Raw genomic sequence first — 18,097 nt, forward strand, 5'->3', positions numbered from 1 at the left:
TTTTATAATAGACCATAAAGTAATATTTAATTTGTATTAATTCATAGGTAAGTAGTAAATATTTTTCAGTATAAAAAAAAGTCATTATGTGTAAAAAAACTGACTGTAGTTATCTAAGAAAAAAAAAAGTTATTGTCATATGGGCTTCAAACTTTTTTTTATAAAATTTGAAAGTTTGTGCAAAAAAGTTTTAAAAATTATTGTTTGAACATATTTGACAAGTAATAATACAATAAGATAAACAAGACACACAAATTCTATAAAACTCAATATACTTCAAGTAGTTTTACTCTACTGATGAGAACTGCTAGTATGATATTTAGTTTTGTTGAATTTGTGTGTCTTGTGTACCTTTTTGTATAAAAATTTATTAATCAAATTAAAAAAAAACTTTGTAATATTTAATGTACTTAACAATTCAACAATTGATTATTTTAAATCTATATTAAAACGTTTTAAGTAGTTTAAATCTTTCAAACAATATAGTTTTATACAATAATTAAAATAAAACAGTTTAAAAATAACAGTTGTAAGTATAATCATATCATACACATTTTATTTACTTTTATATATGTATTATATTTGTTTAAGGTTTTATGTTTTCTTATTTAAAATTAGCTTACTAAGCTTTATTTACTTACATTACGATTAAATGTTAAACTACTTTTTGTCATTTATGATATAGGTTTTTCAGATAGGTATAAGTTGACAAATTATAAGTAAACTGTTAAGAATTTCAAACAAGTTTTTGGAAACATTACCAGATAAAATATTTGCTTTAGAAAAAGCCTATTTAGCTACGCATAAGTATATATATGCAGAAAGCGTTCGTCGTCCACAAGCGTCGATGGTGTAACGGTTAGCATTGGTGCCTTCCAAGCACTAGTTCCGGGTTCGACTCCCGGTCGACGCATTTTCGCCGAATTTTGATGTATTTTTATTTTATTTTATTACAATATTATGTAATAAAAGTTTGCTTTAAACCAATTAAAAAACTTTTAACTTGTATTTATTAAGTTTTTTGTTTACATATTAACACAACTTTTGATCAGTGTGGTTAACATGTAACCAAGTCGTAGTTGATATTTAAAAAACTTTTTTATATTATTCTTAATTCAGAGTTAGGAATGCTTCTTTCAAAAACACAAATTAATTTTAAAACATACTAAGTTTATTTTTAAAAATAAATAAATAGTTTCACTTAATCATAAAGATAAAATATAGGCTTATATAAAGTGATGTTTTTGTGTTATTTGTAGTAAATCAAAGTATGCTTGATAAGCTACTACTAAACGGTAAGTGTAAAGCTAAAAAGTTTTTGTAAAAAAAAAATAACATTTGAGTTTTATCATCCAACTTATTAGTGTTAAAAATATAGTTATAAGGTCTTAAGTATTTGATTCCAATCAAGTTATAGTTTTAATAAAAATAATTATAACAGGTGTATACTTTCAGCAATTTTTTAACAAAAAAAAAAAAAAAACATAAGCAATAATTGAAAATAAATTAAAAATTGACATACGTAGGCTCAACAGGGTCGTTTTGAAAGAAGAAAAATATAATAAGACAAATTTTTAACAAAAAACTCAGATGTGCTACATCATTATAGTGAGCTTTATATCAACTACAAATGGTATGTTTGAAAATTTATTTCAATAAAAAGTCAAAAATGAAAATAAAAACAGATTTATTAAAATAAATTGCCATCATTATTATAATTTTTTTATTTTACACACTAAGTTTTTTTAGTTATTTTAATTTTTTTACTTAGTTTTTACAAGTATATTGTGATTACTGTTAAATAATTGTTTTACTAATGCTAAAATTTATATAGTTTTTTAATTTTCATACTATAATGAAAATATATTATACATATATATATATATATATATTCAACTTGAAATAAAATCAAAAATCTATTGAATAAGAATTTTAATTGCTTAAATGTATTAAATGTTTTTTTTTAATTAAAAAGCTTTAAATTGAGATAAGAAAAGTAGTAAGTTTTCAAATAAAAAATACTGGTTTTTGAACTTCTTAAAGAACTATTTTGTAAAAAGTGTTCCCAGACCGGGAATCGAACCCGGGCCGCGTGGGTGAGAGCCACGAATCCTAACCACTAGACCACCTGGGAGGACGTTTGTAAGCTGTAATAGTAGAACATATACTACAAAATTTAACGTTGCTAATGCTTTACAAATGTATTAGAATTTTAACTACTGCTAAATACTTTGTTTGCGTCATTTTAGTAGTAAACATATGACGAAATAGAATTTAACATAATACATTGTAAACCTAAACATTATATACTAAAACAAACAACAAAATTTATCGTTAAGCTTTACTAGTAATATACTACCATACTTTCTTTTTGTTTATCATTTGTTTTATTCTAACTAAAAAGTTTGCAGAAAAATTATATAACTTTTCTTTTAAAACAAGATTTTTTTGTTTTACAATGTAAAAATATATATCATTTAATTAAACACCAACGCAATATATATATACTTTTTTACATTATAAAATCTAAAAGTTATTAAATTTATAAACTTAAAAAAATATTAAATGACAATGAATATTTTATTATAAGTTTTTAAAGTTTACTTTTACATTATTAATACTTAAAGTATTAAATTGTTAAACCTCTAAAAGTTATAAACTTCAATTTTTGCAAATTTCCTCAGTATATATAACTTTTAAAATTATTATTTTTTTCTTAAGCAGAGTATTTAAAAACAAACTGTACGTGGTCTAATTTTAAGTAGACTTTATAAGTGTTTTTATTCTAGCTTAGTTAATTTTTTAAACCTTTAGTAAGAATTTTAAAATTTTTTATTGAAGTTTTGTTAATTATTTTACTGGTTTTTTCTTCTCATTCAAGTTTTTTTACTTTAAACTTTTAAGATTTTTTAACAACAGTGCATATAATAAAAAACAGTTGTTAGAATAAAAACAAAATAAAACAATGCATGTTTAATATAAACAAAAATATTTATTTAGCAGTTGACTATTAATAATAAGTTTTGCTTAATAACAAACATACATATTTTCAAAAATAAAGAGTTTGAAATAAAAAACAACTATAGTAACTTATTTAAACTTTCTATAGTATTTTATAAAATTTATTTGTTGTGTTTTGTAGTAAGACCCAGTTTATTGCAACCAATAACAAAATTATAGTTATTTAAGACAACTCATTTTCTACATTAATCAACTTTATTACATACATTAAAAATAGAAATTAATTGTTTACATAGGTCGTTTTCATCTAATTTATGTAAGACAGTAAAAAAAAAATTATTGTTTGACTCCGTAATTTTGTTTTTGTATAAGATAGTTTAGACAATTTTATTTAAACTTTTAATTTAAAATAAATATACACTAAGTCGTTGTTAAAAAAGCATGATAATAAAAAAGTAACTATTTAATTATAATAAATTTTAAAAATAATATACATTTGTTTACGAAGCTAGTGCTAAAGAAAGCTAAAGTTTTTATCTTTTTTAGTTATAAGATAATAAAAAATAAACCTTCAAGCGTATCGTAATAAGTTTTGTTTAAAAATACTATTGTTAAAAAACTAACTTACAAATTTATGTCTACTGTACATACTATCTTTAAATTAGTAATGTACACTACTGAAGCTTGTAGTTCAGCGAAATATCTATTTTAAAATTTGTTTTAGAGATATTTATGTTGTTATTAAAATAATTATTAGGAGAAAGTAGGATATTTTTAATCTACTTATAATAAAATAAGTTTTTTTATAATATTATGTCTTGAGTATTTACAAATTTACTCTAAATTCAATTAAGTATTATAGCACTAAAACAAATATTTAATTCTTAAAAAATACAAATGAACAGTATTATAACGTAATAGATCAGAAAAAGTTAGTCATTACCTAAATAATTTTACTAATGAATTTTTTTTTTGTTTGTTTTTTTTAAGTTGTTTTAACAAGATTTACTCAGATATATACAGTACTACAATATATTAAACTTATTTAATGTATGTATATGTATATACATATATAAATAAAATGTAAATATATACTCAATGTGTATATATATATATATATATATATATATATATATAATTTATTCAAATGGCGATTTTAAAAATTCTGGAACATATGTTTCACAAAGCTTTAATTTTTCATAAAGCTTTGATCATCAGCCAGTTAAATTCAAAATACTAAGCACTGTACTAAACAAAGATACAAAAGTTATGCAAAAAAACAAAAAACAGTATGACGTAATATTGTACATTACAAATATTTAGTACAAAAATCGATCTACCTTCTAACTAATTAAACAACTAAAATTAACGAAAACAACAGTTAATTGACTATAAAATGCTTAAAAATTTGTTGTGTTTTAAAAGAAGCTTTTTTATATGTCTACAAGACGATATAAATTCGCTTCGCTTATTTAAACAACCTTCCTTTTTTAACGCATACATAACGGCTGTTGATTCTTTTAAGCACAGCCTACAAACAGGGTTGTTACCATCTGCTATTGGCTGTGCTCTTTTTATCACCTCCCAAGTTAATTTAAAATCAATGTTTTTGCGCTTAAGGCCGCAAACATACTTCGAAAGCTCAGTTTCATTTTCGTATATACCACCTTTAAAGGATTTTTTATGGTTGGCATACCGAAATCTGAATTGAGTGGAGCATAGGCCGATGTAGAACTTCTTTTCAAGGTCAGAGTTAACTGTTGCCTTGTAAATAATGTTCTCTGACCGGCAATTGCCCCCCTTCAAATTGTATTTACAGCCACCGGCGCAATTACACTGATTTTTGATTGAATTACTTTTGTTTAAAATCCTTTGATTATGTGACTTGATTAATCTCTCCAAATTCGCCATACATGAATAACTGATTCGCATATTATGTTTGTTAAATATTTTTGATAATGGGTTATTTTTGGGAAACTGAGCTTTCGAAGTATGTTTGCGGCCTTAAGCGCAAAAACATTGATTTTAAATTAACTTGGGAGGTGATAAAAAGAGCACAGCCAATAGCAGATGGTAACAACCCTGTTTGTAGGCTGTGCTTAAAAGAATCAACAGCCGTTATGTATGCGTTAAAAAAGGAAGGTTGTTTAAATAAGCGAAGCGAATTTATATCGTCTTGTAGACATATAAAAAAGCTTCTTTTAAAACACAACAAATTTTGAAGCATTTTATAGTCAATTAACTGTTGTTTTCGTTAATTTTAGTTGTTTAATTAGTTAGAAGGTAGATCGATTTTTGTACTAAATATTTGTAATGTACAATATTACGTCATACTGTTTTTTGTTTTTTTGCATAACTTTTGTATCTTTGTTTAGTACAGTGCTTTGTATTTTGAATTTAACTGGCTGATGATCAAAGCTTTATGAAAAATTAAAGCTTTGTGAAACATATGTTCCAGAATTTTTAAAATCGCCATTTGAATAAATTATTTAAAAGCCCTTCAAGTGGGCTCAGTTGAAAGTGTTTACGTTTAAACATTAACCTTATTTTATATATATATATATATATATATACTATATTATGTATTGAACGCAGAAACAGCTGTTTCAAGTAAAATTTTGTAAGGCGTATTTTAATTATATATATATATATGTATCAGTGGCGTAGCGTGGTGTTTTGGTCAGGGGGTGCGCAATTTTTTTTCTCAAAAAGTCCCCTAAGTTGCAACTTTTGTAATTAGCTATAAAAAGATCTTTTATAAGTAATATAATTGAAATAAATTCATTAAGTAAAATAAGTTCAAAGCAACTGTTTTAAAAAATAATTATTTATTACAAAATTAAATAATTAAAAAAAGTATAAACTTTATTAGAACTACTTATACTTATACAAATGTAAACTTACTTCGAGGTCAATTTTCTGGGAAATTTAAAAGATTATTAAAAATCTATCTTCTTCTTCATTTTTCAAGCAATCTTTATAAATTTTAGAATATGATCCTTACTTTACAAAAAAAAACCTAATTTATGAATTTTGATAATTAAAATAAATAAAAATTTTATAAAAAAACTTTAAATATTTTTTTTTTTTTTCATAAAAAATACATTGTTACTACAATTTTTCTAAATTCACAAGTAATATTATTTTATTATTGTAAAAAGATTAAACTGTTAAATTTTGAAGAAGATTGCTTGAAAAATGTAGGAGGAGATAGATTTTAAACAATATAGTCTTTCTCGCTGTTTTAGTTTTCGCTTCCCATAGGGAACCTATTATGCGGCCCAACTTTGACTAGTCATATCTCAAAAAATAATTCGAATTTTTTATAACAATAAAAAGCACCTTATTGCTTAGAAAAAATTTTATAAGATAAGATCAACTTCTAAAAAACATGGCTTACCCCCCTATGGCCTTAAACTACAAATAAATAGTCAACTAAGTATAACAATTAATGCCTCTAAACATTTTCTCTGTGAATTTTCTAGATAATTTTCAATATCTATTTTATATCAACAAATAGAATTGTATTAAACTCAAAATAACTCATACTTTTAGTTTGTTGCAGCTTTTAATATACTATATCTATCTTTTATATAAAAATGTTAAATCTTCAATATTAAAATTAAAAGTCTAAAATTTTTAATCAATTTGTAGAAAAATCTAAAGAGCTAGTTTTTTTTTGTTTTAACTTCTACATTTTTGGCTATATTACAAAATAAAACTGTAAAAATATATGTTAACAAATGAAGAAAATCTGAAATATAAACAAAAATTAAAATTTCATACCACTTGAACTGCAGTCTTGAGTAATAGCAATATCTGGTGTTGGTCTGCTATTTTTCAATTCAAGTTTTTGAACTTCAGATAATTTTCCTATCTGACATATTTTTAGATTTGCAACATTCCATACAATACTACTTTGCATATTGTTTTAAAATAATAATCTAAAAATTAATGAAAACAGATTTTTAATTTTTTTTAGTATTATAAAACAAATTTTCAAAAAACAACCAACTTTGAAGATATCAGGATTGCCTTGCCACTCTTTGAGTCAAAATAACTGTCCTGAGTTAGTTTAAAAATATCATGTGTCATCATAGGCATTTTAAATTATTTTAAAGATATTTTTTATTGTTTTTAAACTAATAGAAACTAGACTCTTAAAAAAAAAGCTTTTAAAACCACTAAATCTACCCTGAGTTAACAAAAAAACAAATATATCCTTAGTCAGCCTGAGCTTAAAAATATTTAATTTTATAAAATATTAAAAAAAGTTATCCTGGTTTTAACTGAGTCATACTAAAGTTTTCCAAAACTTCATAGAATCTTGAGTTATCCTGAGTGTGTGGAAAGATTTCTATATGTTTCTGATACAAAACAAAAAGTTTAAAAGATAAATTTTTGAAGGTCAACCTTTTCCATGCTTTTAAAAATTCACAAGAAATATAGCTTTTCATTTATCTTGAAATCGGTTTTTCTATGATCTTTAGGGAATTGCATTTTTTAAATACTACAAACAGTGGGTAGAAATTTTTTTTTTTTAAATACCATTTAAACTTGATTTAAAATTAATTAATTAAGTCTTTAACACTAAATATTGATTGTAAAAAATATGTTTTACAAGTTGCTATAATATTATTCATGATGTGACTGAAGAAATTTTAAAATAACTAGCTACAAAAATTGATTAATTTTTAAACTTTATGGCTGATAGAATAGCAAAGTTTGATTTGTTTGTTATCTTAATAAAAAAAGAAACTACTTTTAATAAAAATTTTAAGTATAGGGTAATTTAAAGAATACTTTTTGTACAGTGAGATTAAAACTGCAATCACAGTATGAACTGTTTATTTATTATTTGTTTTAATTTTTTTTTTTTGTTATTTATCTTTTAAATTATTTTGTTAATATTTTTTCTTCTTATTATCATTTTATTTTTATTTTATTAGCAGTTATTAATTGCTATTTTTACTACTATTTGTTTATTCTTGAATCATTATCACTATAAAACAGGTTTAGCTTTATGGTTTGCTAACAAAATGTTAGCATTTGTCCTTGTAGAAAATTATTTCATAAGGTTATACTACTGCGGTGCACTAACTGGTTGCGTACTGTTTGATTGTAAATTCTTATGAAGGTAATGAAGTTATAAAATTTTTCCTTATGGAGTTTTGCATCAACATTGGTGCACAATTGAAATTACGCACCGAATCAGTATACTGGGTGATTTCCCTAACTTGTCACTAATTGGTATTTGAAATTTCGTTTTACTTTTCAAATACTAGAAAAACTTAGTTGAAAAACGGCAAATTAATCAGAAAAAATAAACAATAAAGAATAAAGATATAATTTTTTTTTTACTTCTTTATTTTTTTTTAGGTGGCACGCATGCGCCAGCGTCCCTCCCCACGCTACGCCCCTGACCACTACTACGTCACAATTATTATAAAAATTTTAAAATCGAAATTTATGTTCACTATTATAATAAATTGTAACTTACTGACGATCACATGAAATTTTACATTTCAATGTGTGAAACAGCTATTTAAATTATAGTTTTTATATAATTAGATAATATTTAGCTCCAATTTAATTTGTCGAGCACTATCGATCAGAACTTGTTATAAAACCTTAAATACATATAATACATATATATATATATATTAAAAAGGTTTATTTATAGATGCAACACTCAAAGGACTCGAGTTTCGTGACTATTCACTCATCAGCTTCAAAACAAGTTTAAAATAAAGCACAAAACAAAATCACTAATGAAAGTTAAAAATTTTTTGCATAAATAGATTATGACGTAACTTTGAAACTATCAAAAATCATGCAAAACGGCTTGTGCAAAAATTAATTTACCAATCGCAATAAACTAGCAAAAATTCATAAAACTTCAGTGAGTAACTATATATTAGGACAGATAATTGAAAGAAATAAAGATAAAATTAAGATGCAAATTGAAATTTAGGTTATTTTAAAATGAAATTAAAACATGTTAAACTTTAAAAGCGACTTTTTTATATGTCTACAAGACGATACAAACTCGCTTCTTTTGTTTAGGCATCTCTTGTCTTTCAGTGCATATACAACGGCTGATGCTTCTTTGAGACACAGCCTACATATTGGGCTATTGCTGTCGGCTATAGGCTGTGCTCTTTTTATAACTTTCCAGGATATTTCGAAGTCAATGCCGCTACGCTTTAAGCAACAAACATACTTCGAAAGTTCAGTGTCATTTTCATATATGCCGCCTTTAAAAGATTTTTTATGATTGACATACCTGAATCTAAATTAGTCGAGCACAAGCCTCAAACCGAGTTTTGCATCTTTAAATAAACCTTTTTAATAACAAAGCCCTCAAGGTGGGCTCAGTGTAAAAAATTTAATTTATTAAGTTAAATAACTTAATTCTACATATATATACATATATATAATTAAAATACGCCTTACAAAATTTTACTTGAAACAGCTGTTTCTGCGTTCAATACATAATATAGTATATATATATATATATATATATATATATATATATATACACATTGAGTATATATTTACATTTTATTTATATATGTATATACATATACATACATTAAATAAGTTTAATATCTTGTAGTACTGTATATATCTGAGTAAATCTTGTTAAAACAACTTAAAAAAAACAAACAAAAAAAAAATTCATTAGTAAAATTATTTAGGTAATGACTAACTTTTTCTGATCTATTACGTTATAATACTGTTCATTTGTATTTTTTAAGAATTAAATATTTGTTTTAGTGCTATAATACTTAATTGAATTTAGAGTAAATTTGTAAATACTCAAGACATAATATTATAAAAAAACTTATTTTATTATAAGTAGATTAAAAATATCCTACTTTCTCCTAATAATTATTTTAATAACAACATAAATATCTCTAAAACAAATTTTAAAATAGATATTTCGCTGAACTACAAGCTTCAGTAGTGTACATTACTAATTTAAAGATAGTATGTACAGTAGACATAAATTTGTAAGTTAGTTTTTTAACAATAGTATTTTTAAACAAAACTTATTACGATACGCTTGAAGGTTTATTTTTTATTATCTTATAACTAAAAAAGATAAAAACTTTAGCTTTCTTTAGCACTAGCTTCGTAAACAAATGTATATTATTTTTAAAATTTATTATAATTAAATAGTTACTTTTTTATTATCATGCTTTTTTAACAACGACTTAGTGTATATTTATTTTAAATTAAAAATTTAAATAAAATTGTCTAAACTATCTTATACAAAAACAAAATTACGGAGTCAAACAATATTTTTTTTTTTACTGTCTTACATAAATTAGATGAAAACGACCTATGTAAACAATTAATTTCTATTTTTAATGTATGTAATAAAGTTGATTAATGTAGAAAATGAGTTGTCTTAAATAACTATAATTTTGTTAGTGGTTGCAATAAACTGGGTCTTACTACAAAACACAACAAATAAATTTTATAAAATACTATAGAAAGTTTAAATAAGTTACTATAGTTGTTTTTTATTTCAAACTCTTTATTTTTGAAAATATGTATGTTTGTTATTAAGCAAAACTTATTATTAATAGTCAACTGCTAAATAAATATTTTTGTTTATATTAAACATGCATTGTTTTATTTTGTTTTTATTCTAACAACTGTTTTTTATTATATGCACTGTTGTTAAAAAATCTTAAAAGTTTAAAGTAAAAAAACTTGAATAAGAAGAAAAAACCAGTAAAATAATTAACAAAACTTCAATAAAAAATTTTAAAATTCTTACTAAAGGTTTAAAAAATTAACTAAGCTAGAATAAAAACACTTATAAAGTCTACTTAAAATTAGACCACGTACAGTTTGTTTTTAAATACTCTGCTTAAGAAAAAAATAATAATTTTAAAAGTTATATATACTGAGGAAATTTGCAAAAATTGAAGTTTATAACTTTTAGAGGTTTAACAATTTAATACTTTAAGTATTAATAATGTAAAAGTAAACTTTAAAAACTTATAATAAAATATTCATTGTCATTTAATATTTTTTTAAGTTTATAAATTTAATAACTTTTAGATTTTATAATGTAAAAAAGTATATATATATTGCGTTGGTGTTTAATTAAATGATATATATTTTTACATTGTAAAACAAAAAAATCTTGTTTTAAAAGAAAAGTTATATAATTTTTCTGCAAACTTTTTAGTTAGAATAAAACAAATGATAAACAAAAAGAAAGTATGGTAGTATATTACTAGTAAAGCTTAACGATAAATTTTGTTGTTTGTTTTAGTATATAATGTTTAGGTTTACAATGTATTATGTTAAATTCTATTTCGTCATATGTTTACTACTAAAATGACGCAAACAAAGTATTTAGCAGTAGTTAAAATTCTAATACATTTGTAAAGCATTAGCAACGTTAAATTTTGTAGTATATGTTCTACTATTACAGCTTACAAACGTCCTCCCAGGTGGTCTAGTGGTTAGGATTCGTGGCTCTCACCCACGCGGCCCGGGTTCGATTCCCGGTCTGGGAACACTTTTTACAAAATAGTTCTTTAAGAAGTTCAAAAACCAGTATTTTTTATTTGAAAACTTACTACTTTTCTTATCTCAATTTAAAGCTTTTTAATTAAAAAAAAACATTTAATACATTTAAGCAATTAAAATTCTTATTCAATAGATTTTTGATTTTATTTCAAGTTGAATATATATATATATATATATGTATAATATATTTTCATTATAGTATGAAAATTAAAAAACTATATAAATTTTAGCATTAGTAAAACAATTATTTAACAGTAATCACAATATACTTGTAAAAACTAAGTAAAAAAACTAAAATAACTAAAAAAACTTAGTGTGTAAAATAAAAAAATTATAATAATGATGGCAATTTATTTTAATAAATCTGTTTTTATTTTCATTTTTGACTTTTTATTGAAATAAATTTTCAAACATACCATTTGTAGTTGATATAAAGCTCACTATAATGATGTAGCACATCTGAGTTTTTTGTTAAAAATTTGTCTTATTATATTTTTCTTCTTTCAAAACGACCCTGTTGAGCCTACGTATGTCAATTTTTAATTTATTTTTCAATTATTGCTTATGTTTTTTTTTTTTTTTTGTTAAAAAATTGCTGAAAGTATACACCTGTTATAATTATTTTTATTAAAACTATAACTTGATTGGAATCAAATACTTAAGACCTTATAACTATATTTTTAACACTAATAAGTTGGATGATAAAACTCAAATGTTATTTTTTTTTTACAAAAACTTTTTAGCTTTACACTTACCGTTTAGTAGTAGCTTATCAAGCATACTTTGATTTACTACAAATAACACAAAAACATCACTTTATATAAGCCTATATTTTATCTTTATGATTAAGTGAAACTATTTATTTATTTTTAAAAATAAACTTAGTATGTTTTAAAATTAATTTGTGTTTTTGAAAGAAGCATTCCTAACTCTGAATTAAGAATAATATAAAAAAGTTTTTTAAATATCAACTACGACTTGGTTACATGTTAACCACACTGATCAAAAGTTGTGTTAATATGTAAACAAAAAACTTAATAAATACAAGTTAAAAGTTTTTTAATTGGTTTAAAGCAAACTTTTATTACATAATATTGTAATAAAATAAAATAAAAATACATCAAAATTCGGCGAAAATGCGTCGACCGGGAGTCGAACCCGGAACTAGTGCTTGGAAGGCACCAATGCTAACCGTTACACCATCGACGCTTGTGGACGACGAACGCTTTCTGCATATATATACTTATGCGTAGCTAAATAGGCTTTTTCTAAAGCAAATATTTTATCTGGTAATGTTTCCAAAAACTTGTTTGAAATTCTTAACAGTTTACTTATAATTTGTCAACTTATACCTATCTGAAAAACCTATATCATAAATGACAAAAAGTAGTTTAACATTTAATCGTAATGTAAGTAAATAAAGCTTAGTAAGCTAATTTTAAATAAGAAAACATAAAACCTTAAACAAATATAATACATATATAAAAGTAAATAAAATGTGTATGATATGATTATACTTACAACTGTTATTTTTAAACTGTTTTATTTTAATTATTGTATAAAACTATATTGTTTGAAAGATTTAAACTACTTAAAACGTTTTAATATAGATTTAAAATAATCAATTGTTGAATTGTTAAGTACATTAAATATTACAAAGTTTTTTTTTAATTTGATTAATAAATTTTTATACAAAAAGGTACACAAGACACACAAATTCAACAAAACTAAATATCATACGAGCAGTTCTCATCAGTAGAGTAAAACTACTTGAAGTAAATTGAGTTTTATAGAATTTGTGTGTCTTGTTTATCTTATTGTATTATTACTTGTCAAATATGTTCAAACAATAATTTTTAAAACTTTTTTGCACAAACTTTCAAATTTTATAAAAAAAAGTTTGAAGCCCATATGACAATAACTTTTTTTTTTCTTAGATAACTACAGTCAGTTTTTTTACACATAATGACTTTTTTTTATACTGAAAAATATTTACTACTTACCTATGAATTAATACAAATTAAATATTATTTTATGGTCTATTATAAAAAGGTATATATATTTTTTTTTTGGTAATTTTAGGTTATGAGTGTTAATTTTTAATTTACAACTGTATAACTATATCAGATTAATAGGTGTACTAGAATAGATAGAATGTTGGTAACTCATATTGTACTACTCAGTAGCATTACAAACTAAAACGCTTTTAAAAATGACTGCTGTTTTAATTAAATATTTTGAAAATATGTTTTAAAAATTATACAAACGCTGATTCACTTGACAAACAAATTTATAAATTATTTAAAGCATAAATTGCAAGAGAAATAAATAAAATATTTTTGTTACAACAAACAATTGACTTGCCAATTAAAACTTTGTTGAAAGTTAATTTTTGAGACAATTCGTTTATTTACCTAGCCTTCTTTATAGTAAATGTTGCATTAATAATATAATAAACAAGAAATATAAAATAACATTATAATTTATATATTTTCAAAACTACTTTTAATTTGTTTATCACGTGTATTTTGTGTATGTAGAAAAAAACCTTTAACATTTCAATAGAATTAGAAGTAAAGAAATTATTTTCAATTAAATTTCTTGAATGTAAAAAATTCAAAAAAGAAATCAAGAAAAAAATTAAGATTTTTTTAATATAAATTTAGTTAGTAACGTAAAATCCAACAATTTTCTAAATTTTATTACAAAAGTTTGTTTAACGATCGATCATATCAAGATCCGTATAATTAAATGTATATTAACATAAAATAGTTTAATCTACGTTAGATATCTTTCTCAGAAAAAGAGAGTAAACAATAAAAAAGAAAATTAACTTTTGCTGTAGAATGCAATGTTGTCTGTAATAGTGTAGTACAAAATTGTTCTCATTAACATTATATCTTACTAAATAATATATACAAGTATCACTTTATAACTATAGATTTTAAGCTAAAGTAGTATTTCAAAGTTTCAGAGTTGCAGTCCTTATTTTATGCTTATGTGGTTTCAGTTTGTTATAAAGATAGTTCTTAAAAAATCAACTTCAACATTTTTTAACACATTTGAATAACGTAAAAAGAGGGCATAATAGTTTATCATGTATTGTTTTAACAATTTATTTGATTTTAATGAAATTACTAAAACTATCCTTTATTAAAGTTTTGTTTTTTACATAGAAGTGTAAGAATTTAAATAAAGGTAGTAGTAAAGTGTTAAAACATTATACTTTAATATTTAAACTGTAAGTAATGAAGATGTATAAACTATTAATCTTAGGTCTGGTCTTGCATAAAAATAAATAAAAAAAAGCAAAACTTTTGATAACTATTCATAAAGTCAAATAAACATATATAGCTGTTTTATGGTTTTATACTTCAAAAGAGAGTTTATTTAGAGGGTATATCGAAATTTATATTACTTAAAAAGTTTTTAGTGAAAGTTGAACAAAAAGTTACAGTTTTTAAATAAATTTCAAAGAAAAAAAAAATTTGTAGATTTTATCAAACATGAAGACTTATTTTTCACAATTTGTTTATTAATAAGCTAAACCCCGTAAAAATGTCATTACTTTGATTTTTTTGACTAAAACTCATAACTACCTGTATTATTAATCATAAATAATATAGATCAATATATCAATATTCCTAAGTATGTAAAACAGTATACATACCTATTGTACTAAAAAAATTAAATAACAACGAACTTTATTTTTAAATGACACTTTACTCTAGCTTAATAGAAAATATTAGTTCCAAAAACGTACTGTGAGTTAGATTTAAGTATACAGTTCAACAAACTAGTGAAAAAAAAGGAAACGTTCATCGAAAAGCATAATTACTAGGTAGAAATTCTATTAAAAGAACTTTCAAAGCAAACAATTATAAAAGTTTGAAATTCTAGTACAAATATTTATACATATATATTATGTAAACGTTTTACTATCAAAATAATTTTAGCTTAAAACTAAAAAAGAATTAACTGTAGACACTTCAAAATAAGAAGAGAAAAAAAATAAATGAGATATTTAACGAGTTTGCACTGATAAATATAGAACTTTGTAGAACGTAGAGTAACTTAAACTTATCACGTATGAGTTTTCTCTGTTTGTATTTCTTATTTAATTTTGTTAATCTGATACTGTTTTATAACATTATTGCCCAACATATCTACTGTTCTAAGAGTAAAATATATTCCTTTCCATGTGAAATTTAGTTAGAATTTCGTCAAAAGTTTCTGTAAATGTTTTTAATAATAACAAGTTATACAGTGTCTTTTCTTTATTACGCTAACATATGTTTCTGTATGTTAGCGGATTAACACACTTCAACAAAACTATGAAGTCAAGGAAGTACTCAACATGTTAAAGTGTTTTTATTTATTAAGTAAATGTGTATCATTGATAACATACAATGTTTTAAACAGTACCTCGTGGACATCCAACTTGTTTTAAAATTTAAGCTTTTATACAATTTACAGGTCACTTTGCTTTTTCAGAAAAAGTGACGGCGTTGTATAAAACATAAGCCTTCGTGCGTCGTAATTACTTTAAAATAAATTTTTCTATCTAAATGTAGATGCAAACAGTTGTTTTAAAAGGTAACTATAATAGTTTGTATAATATATTTTGTAAGACTAATAGTTTATTTGATGTAGACAGTAACGTAAAATTTAAAAAGTATAAATTAAATTTGTATCAGGTGAATGTCAATTGACCACCAAATTTCACACAATCAAATATTTACGGTTCAAATTATACTTCTTAACTTTTATAATGCACATATATGCAAACTTAAACTATTTTTAATTCTCAGCAGAAACACCTTGTGGATATAAAATTTACAAAAAAGTACAAAACTAGCAAAACTTGCAGTTTACGTAAACTACTCGTTTATGCTAATAATATCGAAAATTCAAAAATCTCAGTTTTTTATGGATAGGAAGTCTACCGTATCTATGATATAGGTTCGGATAGTTCTGACCTTTTAGTAAAAGTCCTTTAAAGTTCATATGCAATTAATTCTAATATGCAATGTTTTTTTAATCAAAAGAAAGTGCTTCCTTTTTCAAAAACCAATACAATTGTTTTAAACAAATATCTCTACAATGAGTCGAAAACAACCTAAAATCATAAAGTAATATAAAAACATATTATTTCAAAATAAAAAGTATTACTTAATTATATATCTAGAAAAATAAATCATTAAATTTTCTATAACCTTTTTAACTAACTTAAACTAAACAAATTAGATGTTAGTCATTTGATTCACAATACTGAACGTATAAAAAAGTTATGAACAAAAAGGCTTAATTACACTAGATATATACTAATATATTAATAAATTGTTAGTTCGTTAAGATACATGACTTTGTATAATTAATAATTATCGCACGAGAATACATTACTCTCATGAAAAATTTATGCACAAATCGTCAAGTTTAAAATGAATTAAAAGTAGAGTCAATTATGTTTATCATAATATCTAATTTGTGTATGTAAATATAAACCTATTAATTGAAGTATAATTTGTTTAAAGATCAAAAGTGAGTTATAAACAAATAGTTGTTAGTTAATTGCCTGTATTTCTCTAGTTGGTTACTAAAAAAGTTTAAAACATATATGCTTGTTCACTATGCTTGTAAAAACTGTTGAAATAGAAATACGTTTGTTTTATTGTTATATATTTTATTCCAGACATTTTGCAATTAAATTAAAAACTAATTATTTTCGTTTACATAACACTTTCGACAAATTAGTAGTACAACAACGGTTTTAGCGTTATAATTTTGTTATTTCTGGTTAAGTACTTATGACAAGTATGTTTTCCCTTTCTATATTCAAGTTATTTTAACAGCAAAATTGGTTTCTTTTATTAAAAACTAATTATTATTACTTTTTTTAATCATGTTAGTTTATCTGAGCTTAAATAGAAATATCAATAAATATTTAGAATTAAATTTTGAGTTTAAGAAAAACGTAAGAACATTACGTTTACATTAAAACTAGTGCCATATTTAAAATTACAAAATTGTTTGAATTTTCTTTTGTAATGTATAATTTACATTAAACTTGATTGCTAAAACTTAATTTTCTTTTGAAATTCGTTATCAATTTATTATAAATATTATAGGATGCGTTGTACAATGCAGAAAAATGAAACCGAATTCATGATAGTCAAACACACATCAATCTGTAAGTTTTTCTTCTTAGAATAATCTGTTTACTATTTTTTTTTTAAACTTACAACTAACAAAATGGTTGTTAATAAATACTTTATCTTGAACATTGAAAACGGTCAATAGGTTTAGCTTAACCATAAGGCTAGTGCTGTCTGTATAAAGTTTTGAGATGAATGATCAGCTCAGAACTTTAAAGAGCAATATATAATTTTGTTACGCATGGTTAAACGTGAATAAGTTGCATCAGCAGTTTAACTACATAGTTTTATTACACAATTGAATATTTATTTAGTAAAAATTAAGTTTTTGTTTAAGTATTAATCATTACTAAATTTTTTAACAGTGAAAACAAATAATGAGTGCAAGTTAACAGAAGAAAGAGTTAATTTACACTTAACAACTA

The 18,097-nt window shown here is 23.1% G+C and overlaps 4 non-coding genes across 4 annotated transcripts; 2 read left to right on the forward strand and 2 right to left on the reverse strand.

Annotated features, from left to right (window-relative positions):
- The first annotated feature begins 841 nt into the window (after nucleotides 1-841).
- On the forward strand, nucleotides 842-913 carry Trnag-ucc (transfer RNA glycine (anticodon UCC)). The gene has a single exon. It is a non-coding gene; the product is annotated as a tRNA-Gly (tRNA).
- Nucleotides 914-2,062: 1,149 nt separating this feature from the next.
- Nucleotides 2,063-2,134, reverse strand: Trnae-cuc (transfer RNA glutamic acid (anticodon CUC)). Its single transcript has one exon. It is a non-coding gene; the product is annotated as a tRNA-Glu (tRNA).
- A 9,298-nt stretch (nucleotides 2,135-11,432) lies between these two features.
- Nucleotides 11,433-11,504, forward strand: Trnae-cuc (transfer RNA glutamic acid (anticodon CUC)). Its single transcript has one exon. It is a non-coding gene; the product is annotated as a tRNA-Glu (tRNA).
- A 1,150-nt stretch (nucleotides 11,505-12,654) lies between these two features.
- On the reverse strand, nucleotides 12,655-12,726 carry Trnag-ucc (transfer RNA glycine (anticodon UCC)). Its single transcript has one exon. It is a non-coding gene; the product is annotated as a tRNA-Gly (tRNA).
- Nucleotides 12,727-18,097: the final 5,371 nt, after the last annotated feature.

Source organism: Thalia democratica, chromosome 2 (genome assembly GCF_965202585.1).
Source record: "Thalia democratica chromosome 2, ktThaDemo2.hap1.1, whole genome shotgun sequence".
Taxonomy (NCBI): Eukaryota; Metazoa; Chordata; class Thaliacea; order Salpida; family Salpidae; genus Thalia; species Thalia democratica.